We start from the raw sequence: 14052 nt of genomic DNA, 5'->3' as shown, positions 1-14052 counted from the left end.
GATGCATTTTTCTGTAATGCAGTTGTCTGTAATATTATATGCTACCTTTGGATGTGGTTGGGCACCAACGTATGCTTTTATAAATAAAGGCATATTTTGAGCTTATATTTGAGTACTAGTCTACGACATTACCAAGTTTGCTCCACATTACATTCAGAGGCATGGCACGGAGTCAACGAAGGCAATTGCCTCCATGCCCCTGGTCATTGCATTGGTGCCCTTGAAATGCTCCAGTAGAAATTGTCAATTTCCTTTCAATTTGCCCTTTTCAAGAACGAAATGCCATGGTGCCCTTGCCCTTTCAAAAAAAGGCGCATACGGACCTGTCAAAGGTATGCCCCATGCTAGAACTTTTCGAAAATGTTGCATCCCCAGTAAAACAAAGAAACCTTGAACATCTGACCTTGACCTAAGCTTTTTTCATGTTTTAGGAGACTACATCTGGGAGACTACAGAGGAAGTCGTACAAGTATACCAATATTTGTGCAATACGCAAGCCTAGATGCTTCGTTTTTTGAAAGGGCAAGGGCACCAAGGCATTCCTGAAATGGCATCCTATGAGGAAATCTAAAATTTCTACTGTAGCATTTCAAGGACACCATGGCAAAGACAAGGGGGCATGGAGGCAATCGCCTCCATTTCCTCTTCGAAGTATACGGCCTGAGTATGTAACTTTGTTTGGAGTGGAAATCGGCACTGCCAGTTGACGGGATCTACAAAAAGGAGTCATTCGAGTTTGTACCCTCGTCTTGTTTTCTTAGTTTTCTTCGCAAGTTTAAAAACCGCGCACTGTTTATGGGTGTATAGGTTCGCTCCCGTAGGGCATGCCAGTGTCAACTCCACACAGACGTTCATCGGTGTACGGTCTCTGCACTTTCCGTTGAAACGTTGTATTCGTACACCGCCTGTCGCGGTCGGTATCTTTTGCCTTGGTCACCTTTGCCTAAAAAAACCGAAGGCCCCCTCTCTCTCTCTCTATTCAAAAGCAACGGGTACAAAAGAGAGGTCGGTCGGTGAGTGTTTACTTCATCTACGGTGGGGTACACACGTGTGTAGCCTGGGGCAATCGCTGGCTGCTCGTACTACTAGTTTACCCTCTTGGGTTTATTCATTCCCATTTTCCTTTCTCAATGTATAGTGTCGGTGAGCCTTGAACCCCTTACTCTTTGGGACCGACACTTTCAATAGAAACCCCCAATGAAATAATACAATCTGAGGGGAAAAAAGTTGTTGTTCTTTGATTACAGCCGCGGAAATGTTTTATACAATAGCGGTTTTTTCTTCTTCTGTAGGGTGTAACAGTTGAGGTGGACTGGTCCTGGTTCGCAAATACAGGTGTTGTTTTTGAGGGGGTAAGTTTAGATACCATAGCTCGAAGACCGCCCCATACAAGGTTCAGCTTTCAGCACGGTCGTGTCGCGATTCCAGCAGACATAATATGCATCACAAGTGACAATGTGTGTCGTTGCAACATAGAACAGCACCGACAATGAGAATGGTGTTTTATAATAAGAATTGTAAAATTGTTTATGTGAGTGATTCTTGTGGTTCAATTATAAAGAGAGGTAGTTCACCTCTGTTTTCGGTTTGGTACCCACTCCTCCCCTTTGCCCAGGCTCAGCATCCTCTCTCGACCCACGAAGATGCGTCCAACCATTGCTCTCTATGTCCAATATTGTAAACAAGATTTACCCCCGTCAATAACACATCGTCTCTAACCCAAATGTGACCGGTCATATTGAAAAGGTGTTTCAGACATGTTACAAGTACTTATCCTAGCTTCTCTGACGTTTGATTGATTCGCTTATTCTGCAATCAGCTCAAGCCCCAAATTAAGAGACGGATCTGCGGCCAGTTGTTGTTGTTTGTTGGCGAACTCGATTCAGCATTAATAAGATCATCATTTATCCCCATTAACGCCAGACAATGGACTGTTTGTTGTTTTCGTGTTGCACACACAATCGGAGCCAAATGGCGTGAGATTGTTGAATGCGTATCCATCTGAGTGTTTGAAGGACATTCGGATACTTATTCGCACCGAATGAGGCAGCGAGTCTTTTTAAGCACACCATCGGAGAGAGGCAAGTGGAATCCATAATAGATTACATTCCGTAGCCCTATCTTGTGGATTTATTGATTGTTTTTTATTTGTCTTCATATTATTTTATCAACCATGGATAATAAAGCAGAGGTCATTGCGATTTGGGCCACAGCTATACGAGTTTATCGAAAAGCTTTTCTGCAGGCATGAATGCTTCACTTTTCAAAAGACGAGGGCACCAAGGCATTTTTTCCTTGGTAAAGGAAAGGGCACCCTTATATGGGGAATTTGTTAATTTCTACTGGAGCAATTTAAGGGCACCAATGCAATGACCAGGGGGCATCGAGGCGATCGCCTTCGTTGCCTCCGTGAAGAATCAGGCCTGCTCTTACTTTTATGCTCTATAAAGAACTCGTATATTCTGTAGGGTTATTTGTTGTAATCATTGTGTTCCAATAATGTCTCCCTCTGAAAGATGTGTTGGACAATCTTACGTTGTTTTACGTTTTGAATGACATAATAACACTGTTCCACGTTTGACGTCATATGATCAAAGTCTCAGCTTTTAATGTTTCAGGTCTTCAATTGTGATTTATAGACTGCATAATGGTTGCATGGGATCAAGAATGTGTATGAAAAGTTTTGCACCAATTGCCACTCTGTTCGATGGTAATAAATCTTGTTTGAAAATTCCAACTCGACTGATCCAAGGCAACGTGTTACTATAACTGATATAGGAACGATCCTTGATAGATGGGCCTATATAGACATAGATCCCACATTCCGCAAAAGGTACAAAGGAACAGTTGCGAACATGAGAAAGAGGAGCAAGTGTGTCTTTGAAATAAACTTAATCATTCATTACATTTCAACAAGTTATTATCAATCAACCAATATCTCCATTTAGTTGTTCAAGACAATCCATAACCTGTTTATTTGGTCACACCAATTGGGTTTCAAGTGGCGGGTGGTGTAATGGGGTTCTCCGCTGTAATACAGTTCTCCGCTGGTTATGGTATACGCTCTTGTCCATGTATTGTTGTCTCCTACACAGTTATAATTGCCTGTAATAAAACTGTCAGTTTCTTATGACTGATTGCTATCACTGCCTTGAAGCATAATGAAACGGCACGGCCAGAACGGCTACAGGAAGCTTGTGGGCGTCAGCTGCCGTGTTTCTTGCGGGAGTAAACGCTCAGTTTTGCGGTGCTTTGACCGCAGCGATTCGCTGGCGGTAATCGTACACCGGACCTCCCACGATTGCAATAATTATTATTAGAAGTCGACCTCGTTTAAAATGTTTGTAAATGCTTTTCGAGGGTTTAGAAATATGCTTTTGTGACTTTTGAAGAGATCACCATGAGTTGTGTACCAAAATTGACCATGGAGATGTCTTAAGCTTATACAACTGGGTATGTTTCTGCTGTATAGGCTTCACCGATATTTATAAAAAAAATCTGATGAAAAATGTACATCAATCCCATAGCAATATGTCCCTTAAAACCGTGTGCAAAAGAAGCTTTACTATGACCGTGAACTGCTTTAATCCAGATGACTGGTTCCCGACCGAGAACCCTGGTCCCGTTTCTTCATCCTCCATTTGGGGCTATGCATGGTTGGAATTCGCTTAAGTTATGTCGAGTGGTCGTTTTCTCAATAGTCATCATCACCAATGTGAAAAGTGACTTCTTTGTGAGACAGTCATTTAAAAAATAACTTTAACAATTATCGCAAAGGATTTATCAAATACTTCGAAGATAATTGTTTATGGCAGTGACTTTATTGTTTTTATCGACGTGTCTATTGTACGAGACATTTTAATGCGGGGGGTGGTTGGCGGGGCTAGAAATTGTTGTTAATGTTTATCTCGCGTATCTAATGTATTTTTTTATTTAATTTGGAGTAGTTATATATGTAATATAAGAGTAAATAATTTTGTAAACAGTGCAGGATTCTGGCATATGCCGACACAACATATTAATCGTGGTTGCAGGCGTGCTCAGCAACAACTATATGGATGATGTGAATCTTCCTAAAAAGCCACTGTGTCATATTCACACAAAATAACTTAGGAACAAGAAAAAGCACTTGTTTAGCGCAACAGTTGACCTAACACGTCCTGTGATTTGACAGATTTTGTGTAAAGTAAAACAACACCTAAACAGAAACGTTTCTCGCAGTGAACTACAGAAGTCACAAAGGCTAGGGGTCGTCATATGAATATTCATTATTGATCATCTGAGTGTCATGACGTCACTATCGATTGCACCTCCATTTTGTTTTAAAAGAGGTGTAAAAAAAATGAAGGTTCTTGGGCCCAGCACGTGGCACTAGTCTTTTGTAAACGAAGCGGGAACGTATAGAAACCAAAAACACAATACGTTAATAAAAAAAAAGGTACATACTAATAATGTCTGGCAACATTTCGAAAATCAATTTGACCAAAAACAAAGAGAGTAAGGGGCTGTTTAATAATATAAAAAAAATCACTGGTCAAGGCGCGTTTTTTTATTAGTTGCACGCGCCGCCAGATATCATGTAAAAGGCGTGTTTAATTGGATTGCCAACTCACTCATAGTTGCCTAATAACCTCAATGCTTCACCTATTGATATTTTGATAATCATTTCAGTAACATATAATAAACTTCATTGTGTGTATTAATCTTTTGTCGCTACTCTTAACAATGGCCATGCCTTGTCCAGAGATTACTAGAAACACTGGCATGTCGATTTTTTTCTACACATCAAAGGCAAGCGTGGATTTTCCTCCCTGTGTCTCTTCCATTTTGTTTTGTCTTTTGTATTTTTTAACGAGAAATTCTGAGGACTGGAGTTCGATTTGAAGATCCGTTTTCACGCACTAGTGATCAGTCATGTATGAGTTTTATTACAAATACAAACCCTTATGCCAATCTTGCAACGGACCTCTATTAAACGACAAATAAGACCGGAAAAGTTCTATTTTGTTTCTATGTAGAGAAAATTAATAAACAGTGTGTGGCATTGGTAGATTCAAGGTTTTTTTTAGAGTGTGCGTAGATTTAGATCCTTTTGGATTGGAAACAATGTGTTTCCTTTTCATTATTGATATTTTCCACACTCTTCAGTGTTTTAGAACAACGCAATTAAATCACTAGTCCTTGACCTACACTTGAAAGAAATACAGCCCCACAGCAAGCACTGGACACTGAACACTATTGGTATTTATCAAAGACCAGTCTTCTCACGTGGTGTATCTCAACATATACATACAATAACAAACCTGTGAAATTTTGAAATCAATCGGTCGTCGAAGTTGCGAGATAATAATGAAAGAATCCACACCCTTGTCACACGAAATTGTGTGCTTTCAGATGCTTGATTTAGAGACCTCAAATTCTAAAACTGAGGTCTCGAAATCAAGTTCGTGGAAAATTACTTATTTGTCAAAAACTATGTTACTTCAGAGGGAGCCGTTTTTCACAATGTTTTATACTATCAACAGCTCTACATAACTCGTTACCAAGTAAGGTTTTATGCTAACAATTATTTTGAGTGATGACTAAAAGTGTCCAATGCCCTTAAAGAAACTAAAGCACATTGTTTTAGTTTCTTAAACTTAACTTTGGGATACATATCCATCAAAATAGTTCCGATGCCACATCTATATATTTATATATTTGTTACAATGCTACCAAAATGTCCACCTCATATTGTTCTCTTGGTACCATTGCCACACGAATTTATAATAAATAAAGGTACAGTGCCTATAAATGAAAACGTTTAATGGTTTTGTATTAAACTTCCCACATAGTTTCATCCAGTACACTCAGCTGTTTCCATTGATATCAGTGTAACCTCATCTTTCGCCTTGGACGTTCCCTTGGTTTCATGGCCTGTATTGTAATAAAACTTATAGAAATTAAATCGTGTTATAATTAAAACCAGCACTCCGGGGAACGTTTATACATCTGTAAATCGAAACAGCTTGGAATGTAGACAATTGTCTATATATACACTGACTAACATGGCTGTCTGGTTGGAGTTTTCATTAAAGGAGTCCTATGATGAAAACTACATTGGTAATTAATTTTAAAAAAATACATAAAAAAACTTACTTGGTAACGAACAATGGAGAGCTGTCGATAGTATAAAACATTGTGACAGTAACGTAGTTATTGAAAAAGAGGTAATTTTTCACTCAAATAGTTAAATACTTCAGACCTGAAGTCTTGTATTATGTATTCTGAAAGCACACAAATTTGTGCACAGGGGTGCTTTTCATTATTCTCTTGCAACTTCGATGACCAATTGAGCCAAACTTTTCAAATGTTTGTTATTTTATGCATATGTTGGGATACACCAAATGAGAATACTAGTCGTTGACAATTACCCAACATGTCTAGTACCTTTCATGGGCCTAATTAGGTCTAATTGCACGCCACCCCCAGACCTTTCAGATTTTCACCTGGCGTTGGAATTGTTAGCGAACCATTCACCATTGGAATCAAACCGCACAATGCTTCAAATTCTCTCTTTGACAATCTCATTGAATTGATCTTCATAATGTTGGGCGTTGGGCGTGGATAAGGCGTGGGTAAGGCGTGTTACGGTAGAGGGGAAAACACACTAACGAACGTCCCTAATAAGTTGATCAACTTGATTTCTGTTCGCCCAACACGTGTCCCTAATGATGGTTTTGCTCATTGATGGGAGGTGTGACACAACATGTTGAACACAGTCTGCAGTTGGTTGTAGACTAGGGTGAACAAAAAACAATGGTTGATTTTTTTTTCAGAGCAATGTTTTCCTTCCCCCAAAAAACTTTTAGTTTGGTGTGCGTGAGGTAGTAATATTTCTAACTGCAGATTGCATGTTGACTAAATTTCCCCACAGTGACATTGTTCTTTATATGCAGAAGAATAATGTCTCGTGGGCTGCCGAAGTGTTCATTTAGTTTTGAATACAGTGCAGCTGGCTTAGTGATTGGAAGAATGACGGAGTTTTGAACTTTCTGAAAAGAGGTAGATGTCTGAAATGACAGTCGCACAAAGCTTGTCAATCTTCTTTGAGTAATTGGACCTACACACAGTCATCTCGTTTGATTAAATACTCTGTCACAAAGAGTGGTAATAAGCTTATAAGGGAACAACCTACATGATTACATGTTTTGTTTCATTTCATTTGTTCAACGTCAATGCTGTTATAAAGTATAAGATTTGGAGAACTGTGCATGGTGGAGATACACTATTAAAGCAAGTTATGCTGTACACAATACACTTTCTCTCTCTAAAGGGTTAATGTCAGTCATTGTAAGGACATTTAAACCACATGAAACCCATCCAGGCAATATGCGATTAGAAAATTCATTCACAGTTTCATCGTCCTTTTCTTTGGGAAAAAAATGTACAGCCAGAAGCAAATTCCTTGTGCTGTCGAAGTGTCCCTTTTACATGCTCAGTGTGCTCAGTGCAGCAGCATGGCTCTCAAGTGCCTGAAAATGCTTTCTGTGTGTCATGGCCGTACTGGAAAAAAACATGTGTGATGAAACAACTTGACGTTTCAGTCATTCTAGTCTTCTCGAGCAATGTTGTTACCATCGTTTTAGAGTGCATATTTATCAAACACATACATTATTTCACAGACTTTTATTCTGGATTCAATGTGAGATTTCAATTATATATTTAACATAATATGACCCTTGTTTGTGGGGATTGTTGATTTAACGGAGTTGGATATTAAGAAAATTAAGTAAAAGCCATGAGTTAGTAGAACATTTAGTATTTCATTTTATATTATTTTCCAAAAAGAGGATGGAATAAACGTCACATTGAATTAACTTAATTTAAAGATGCTATGTCAGATTTTTGGCCCCAAACATTAAAAAATATTTTTTTTTTGAGTGAATGGTATTTCAAAGAGTATCACCCGCTCAAACGAAAAAAAGTTTAACTTTTACTTTTAACGGTCAGGAACCATGACAAAAATTTAAAACGTTTCTTATAAAACACATAAGAATTGGTCACGTGATATATTGTTGAGCACTTTATTTCACTGCTACTAATAATTGGCGGACTTTTTCAAGCAATGGCTCAAATGAAAGCTTGTAACTTTCTCGACCCCCATCAAAATACCTATTGAATTTTAAATCAAAATTTTGGGGTCAAATCGGCCAAAAATCTGACAAAGCATCTTTAAGTAGTCCTATATATACACACAAGGAAGACAACTTCAGGCCTGATTTTTACGGAGACAACGAAGGCGGTTGCCTCTATGTCCCCTGATCATTGTCTTAGTGCCCTTGAAAAATTCCAGTATATAAATTTACAATTTCCATTTAACAAGGGTGGGGGGGAAATAGCGCCCTTGCCCTTTCAAAAACAAAGCATCAAGCTTGCAACTATAGCAGGGAGTCAACAAATCATGTGGGGCAGGAGTGGCATACTTGTCAATTGTAGAGTGTTTCTATTGTAATACAGTGTGGGTCCTAGCTCTATGGGTGGACTGACCACTAGGACCGTTGACCCATGTGAACCTATTGATAGCAATTGGACCAGTAATTAAACGTGTACAGTGGCCAGCTCCCCCCCCCCCCCCGAAAAAAATGACCACCGTACAATCGGCCCATTGCACGCCACAAGGCCACCGCCCGTGCACCCCTCCCATCAACATGGAACAAATTTATAGAAGTCATTCGTCCACACCACTGAGCAATTACCTTTTGAAAATATCATCAACGAAATAAGTCAACCAATAAAAAACAATGGGGAGTGGGTCCACATTTAGCACAGTCAGTTTTAATTGGGGTTGCGTTTTCCACGTTGCGGTTCGAAGTACATTTTCTGCGCTTGGCTTGGAGGTTGCGTTGTTGCCAATTATAAAAAAATACGAAGACATCGTAAAAAAAAATGTTGTTCAAGAAAAACCACAGTGGTTTAAAGCTAACTTTCAACCCATACTAAACAATTTTAAAACTTTGTTTTATAGAGTATACTGTGGTTATAGGGAAGGTATACACTGTTGTTTTATCACTCCTTACAAATCAATCGCAGTGTATTGCTTGCCTAGAACAAGCCCACGGCAGCTTTTGATAGTATAAAGCATTTTTAAAGGTTTCAATTGTTATGCCCATAAATTGAATCTAGGAAGCGTTACTGTCATTAAAGCCATTATACACTTTCGGAACAGAAAACAAATAAAAGTTCACAGATGTACAAATAACTTACATGGTTTACAGAAGGTAATGGTGAAAGACTTCTCTTGAAATATTATCCCATGAAATGCTTTACTTTTGAGAAAACATTAAAACAGTTATCAATTCTCGATATCGAGAATTACGGATTTACCTCAAACACATGTCATGACACGGCGAAACATGCGGAAACAAGGGTGGGTTCTCCCGTTATTTTCCAGACTCCGATGACCAATTGAGCCTAAATTTTCACAGGTTTGTTATTTTACATAAAAAATTGTGATACACGAAGTGTGGCCCTTTGGACAATACTGTTTACCGAAAGTGGTCAATAGCTTTAACGCCTAAGATACACAATCAAACTAACCTGTGAAAATTTTCTGTGAAAATTGTATTTAAAAGGGTTGAGGCGTTTTTGAGATATCGCTAAAAATCTGGAGCGGTTATGTCCACACATGAGGAACAATTCGTAACTAATAGAAATACAATATCTGAGAAATGTTTCTCAGAGTGGAATGCTTTTGAATCCCTTTCTCTGAAACCAAATTCCTTTGAAGGGAATTCTCAAAATGTCATGTTACATTATCAACGGCTGAAGTGTTTTATAAACAGGTAGGCCCTACGTTTTTATTATCGTTAATGTTTTGAGAATTTTCCAACTCGCCCTTTCAGGCCGAGTAGAGCAGTTAATTAATTTAATATACACGGCTTCATTTGAAACTGAGTATAATATTTTAATACGCAAAAAAACAATTCACATGTGAACTGAAGTGCTTGAACCCCTTTTTGACAGAATATAGACCTTACCAAAGCTTGTAAATTTGACGATCTGATAAAGTTGAGATCAGTTTGTTGGATTAGAAACGCTATAAGCCGGATTAGTGAAATATCATTGGGGTCATCTTCTTGCATGGCAGAATTGAACTCTGGTCTCTATCGAGTACAAAGTGTGGTGTAACGTCAGTTCACATAGAGTTTGAATAAAGGCACTGGACACCTTTGGTTATTGTCAAATTCACACTTTGTGTATCCCAACATATGCATAAAATAACATACCTGTAAAAGTTTGAACTCAATTGGTCGTTGAAGTTGTCAGAGAATAATGGAAGAAAAAAACACCATTGTCGCACAAGTTCTGTGCTTTCAGAAGCCTTGAATTCGAAACCTCTGAGGTATCTTATGGAAATCAAATATTTTAGTGAGAAATTACTTCTTCTTTAAAAATTTCTTTCTCAAAAACAACATAATTTAGAGGGAGCCGTTGCTCACAATGTTTTATCAACGGCTCTCCGTTACCCAGTAGGTTTTTCGCTTACACTTATTTTTGAGTAGTTACCAATAGTGTCCAGGCCTTTAAGGTGGGAGCTGTATAAGTTTCCAATGCTATATTTAGAAACTGAGTGGAAAGTGTGCATTACGGTTTAATAAAAACAGAATGGAAACGGATGTTTTTTGACATTTTAGGAGATAACATTGTGACGGATTTGAGCATAACTGATTTGTTGATAATGTACTTAAGAAAAGAAACAATATCGCATAAAAGAATGATCTTAAAGAATGAAGGTAATTTCAAGGCTTACATACTAATGGATAAGTAAATTACTAGTGGAAAGGGAAAAGTGAAACATTAATTACCACCAGGTTACCAACGGTTTACAGTTCTTTGCAATTTGCCTCATGGTGGACACAAAATAAGTAGTGCACTGTTTTGTTTTGTTGTTTACAGACAAGTTTACCCCAAAGTTATAGTGCAATTAAAATGTGTATACAACATCTTTTATTAATATTATTATCTCAAAATGGCTTATATGCCTATTGACATTATTCGACAACCATTCCATGTCACAAAAACTCCCATGTTATATTTTTTTCCAAATTGAACCAGACTCGCAAATTGGAATTTGCCCTGGCATGTTTCTCACGCATTCCAATTCAATTCCCAATTGAACTTGCATTGACGCACCATACACAGGTGATGGACGGCTGCCATCTGCATTGTTTGCCCCCCATTCATCCCATATCAACCCACCGAGAATCCAACCAGAAGAAGCCCAAGAAAAAAGAAAAAACACGAGCTTTTGTTTTGCATGTCCGTTCCTCCCTTCGCTCTAATTGAAAGCTCTCAATGTATTCACTTTCCAACAGACAATACATCGAGCTGACCAAAGTGAGTGAATGAAAAGACTTGCATCAAACTAACCCATTCCCTCTCTCGCTGTTACGTCATCGCTGTACAAAAAGTATACACTTCAGTCCCCCCTGTGTAAATTTGCAATCTTCCCTCCGGAGTCCCATTCAAAGTACACGTATTCATATTGAGACTATGCGGACATCTACCGGTTTCCCTCTTTCTGCCAATGCACCGCGAAAGGACGGTGAATTTCACACAAGTTACCGCGGCCTCCTTTGGGGACTTGTATTTGTCTTGGTCTATTGGGAGTATAAACATGAACGTACAGAAATATTGCTTTCCTAAACTGTTACTTAAAAACTGTTATAGCAATTCAAGAGGAATATTGAACGATGGTAAAACTATCCAGCGTTAAATTGATGTCGACTGTCAAACAAATTCCTTTTGGCACACTCGAAAGGAATGTGACTTCCCAATTCATCCATGGTTATGATTTCAGCATAAATATGGCAATCAATATACGCTTCAATTTATATACAAACAAAAATGTTTTAGAAATCAGTTTAAAAAATTTCGAATTGTCATTAAAAAAAATGGTCTGTTACTGCATGGAGGTTCTACCTCCATGGTTACTGAGAGAGTCCGTTTTATGAAGGGATTAAGACAACTTTATAATTTCAATTGGATGACTTACTTGAATTTATTATAAATACAACTGAAATGTTATGCAGTTTGCTGAACTGAATCCATTCACTTTAAGATACGCTTCAATTTATATATAAACAAAAATGTTTTAGAAATCAGTTTAGAAAATTTCGAATTGTCATAAAAAAATGGTCTGTTACTGCATGGAGGTTCTACCTCCATGGTTACTGAGAGAGTCTGTTTTATGAAGGGATTAAGACAACTTTATAATTTCAATTGGATGACTTACTTGAATTTATTATAAATACAACTGAAATGTTATGCAGTTTGCTGAGATGAATCCATTCACTTTAAGATACTGCGTTGACATTGATGCCCTTGACTCTAAATCTTACCCCAGCTATTAGTCCTATTATCATTAATTCATTGCTAATGACATGATTATTTGATTGTTTTAGTTGCAGCAGCCTCACCATGCACTTAAGTGAACTCCCAGAACAAATAAACACTGCCAGCATCACCTTTCATTATTCCATTGATAAGTTGTAATCCGTCAATGATGAGGACAAAAAGAAAAACAGATTGTAATTCGTTTTTCCCTGTGATTCATCGCGTCCAATTTGTAGAGAGTATACCGGGGTGGGGAACACGAGGAGCCCGGGGAATGGGGTAATCCCTGCGGCGACCTCGTGGGGTCTGAAGGGCCCAGTCGACGGTCTGCGCGACTCGCTGCCATGCATGGGCCCTCGGACTATCGAATTCATAATGTAATTAATGTAATTAAAGTACATCATTGTCGCAATTCACTCCTCTAATCTCTTCCAAAAGCAAGAGAGGTAATTGAAGGAAGGAGGGTGATTCTGCTTTGGTTTAATTTCCAAGCAATCAAGTTAATAACCTTATTATTTTGCGGGCGGCGATTTTTGCTCTCTCCCCCTCTCTCTCACTTTATTCCTGGCCAAATTATGAAAGCGGCCAGTGACGCGTGTGCGATATGCCATCGACGTGAAAACTTCTCAATCCCTTTTTTTTTTTTTGCCGTTCTATGCACTGGGTATACACCATGTTCAGCACTACACAACATCTGGTCTACACACAATATTGGGGAACCTCTAGATGTATGGTATCCAACAGTAAAAACACCTAGGCCATTATGACGAGCGCGAAAACATCCAGTATTCTTCCAACCCATTGTATTTGGGGCATTTTTCTAAACAGGTGCGAAACAATGCAGATGGGGTGGAAATTAGAAAACAAGGTTATATTCCCTGACAAAAATAACACTCAAAATACGCCCTGGTTTGCCAAAAACATAAACAGGTGCTGTATTGATTATCGATTGACAAGACCCTGAGTTGAGTCGGGGGCTAGACCTTTGATAATGTTTGTAGTTATGTATACTGTATGGGATTACCATTTCTCGCCACCCTAACCATTGGGTCGCCTTGGGGCCACGGCCTGTGCTCCCGTTACGTCTTTCTGGGGCTAAGCTGACCCCACTAATCTCTCCACCAAACTCCAAGGTGTCTGTAATGTAAACTGAGGTGCGAAAATCCCCGCAAATCCCCTTAAAATATACCGGCGATTATCCATCCATATAATTCTGCTGACAACCTCTAATGTTTTCCTTGTTTTCATGTTATAACAAACTGGGTGTAAATGGAAGTTTAAAAGATTGACATGTCATTGAGTCAATGTCCATTTCAATTCTAACGGTTTGCGATTTCTTTTTGGGCAAACTCCCCACTGATCACAGACTGGCAGAGTTTAAACATAAGTTTGGCTACGCTTTTAATGTGAACCAACACTATACAAGGCTATTAAACACCTGACTTTTAAAGCACACACAACGGGTCAAAATAAGTGAATACGCTTTTATAATACCCACTAAAAAAGAACTAAAGAGCAACTTCAACAGTTGGTCTCGAAAGAACGGCCATGACTCAGTACATTGTTGGCTTTAATAGAAGTGAAATATTACTTGGATATCACTGGGGTGGAAACTAATCATCATTGTGACCCATTTGCGGTCATTTGTCAGTCTGTCAATGAACAAAAAAGTAC

This window comes from Asterias amurensis, chromosome 1 (assembly GCF_032118995.1).
Source record: "Asterias amurensis chromosome 1, ASM3211899v1".
Classification (NCBI taxonomy): domain Eukaryota; kingdom Metazoa; phylum Echinodermata; class Asteroidea; order Forcipulatida; family Asteriidae; genus Asterias; species Asterias amurensis.
This window is presented reverse-complemented; position numbering follows the sequence as displayed.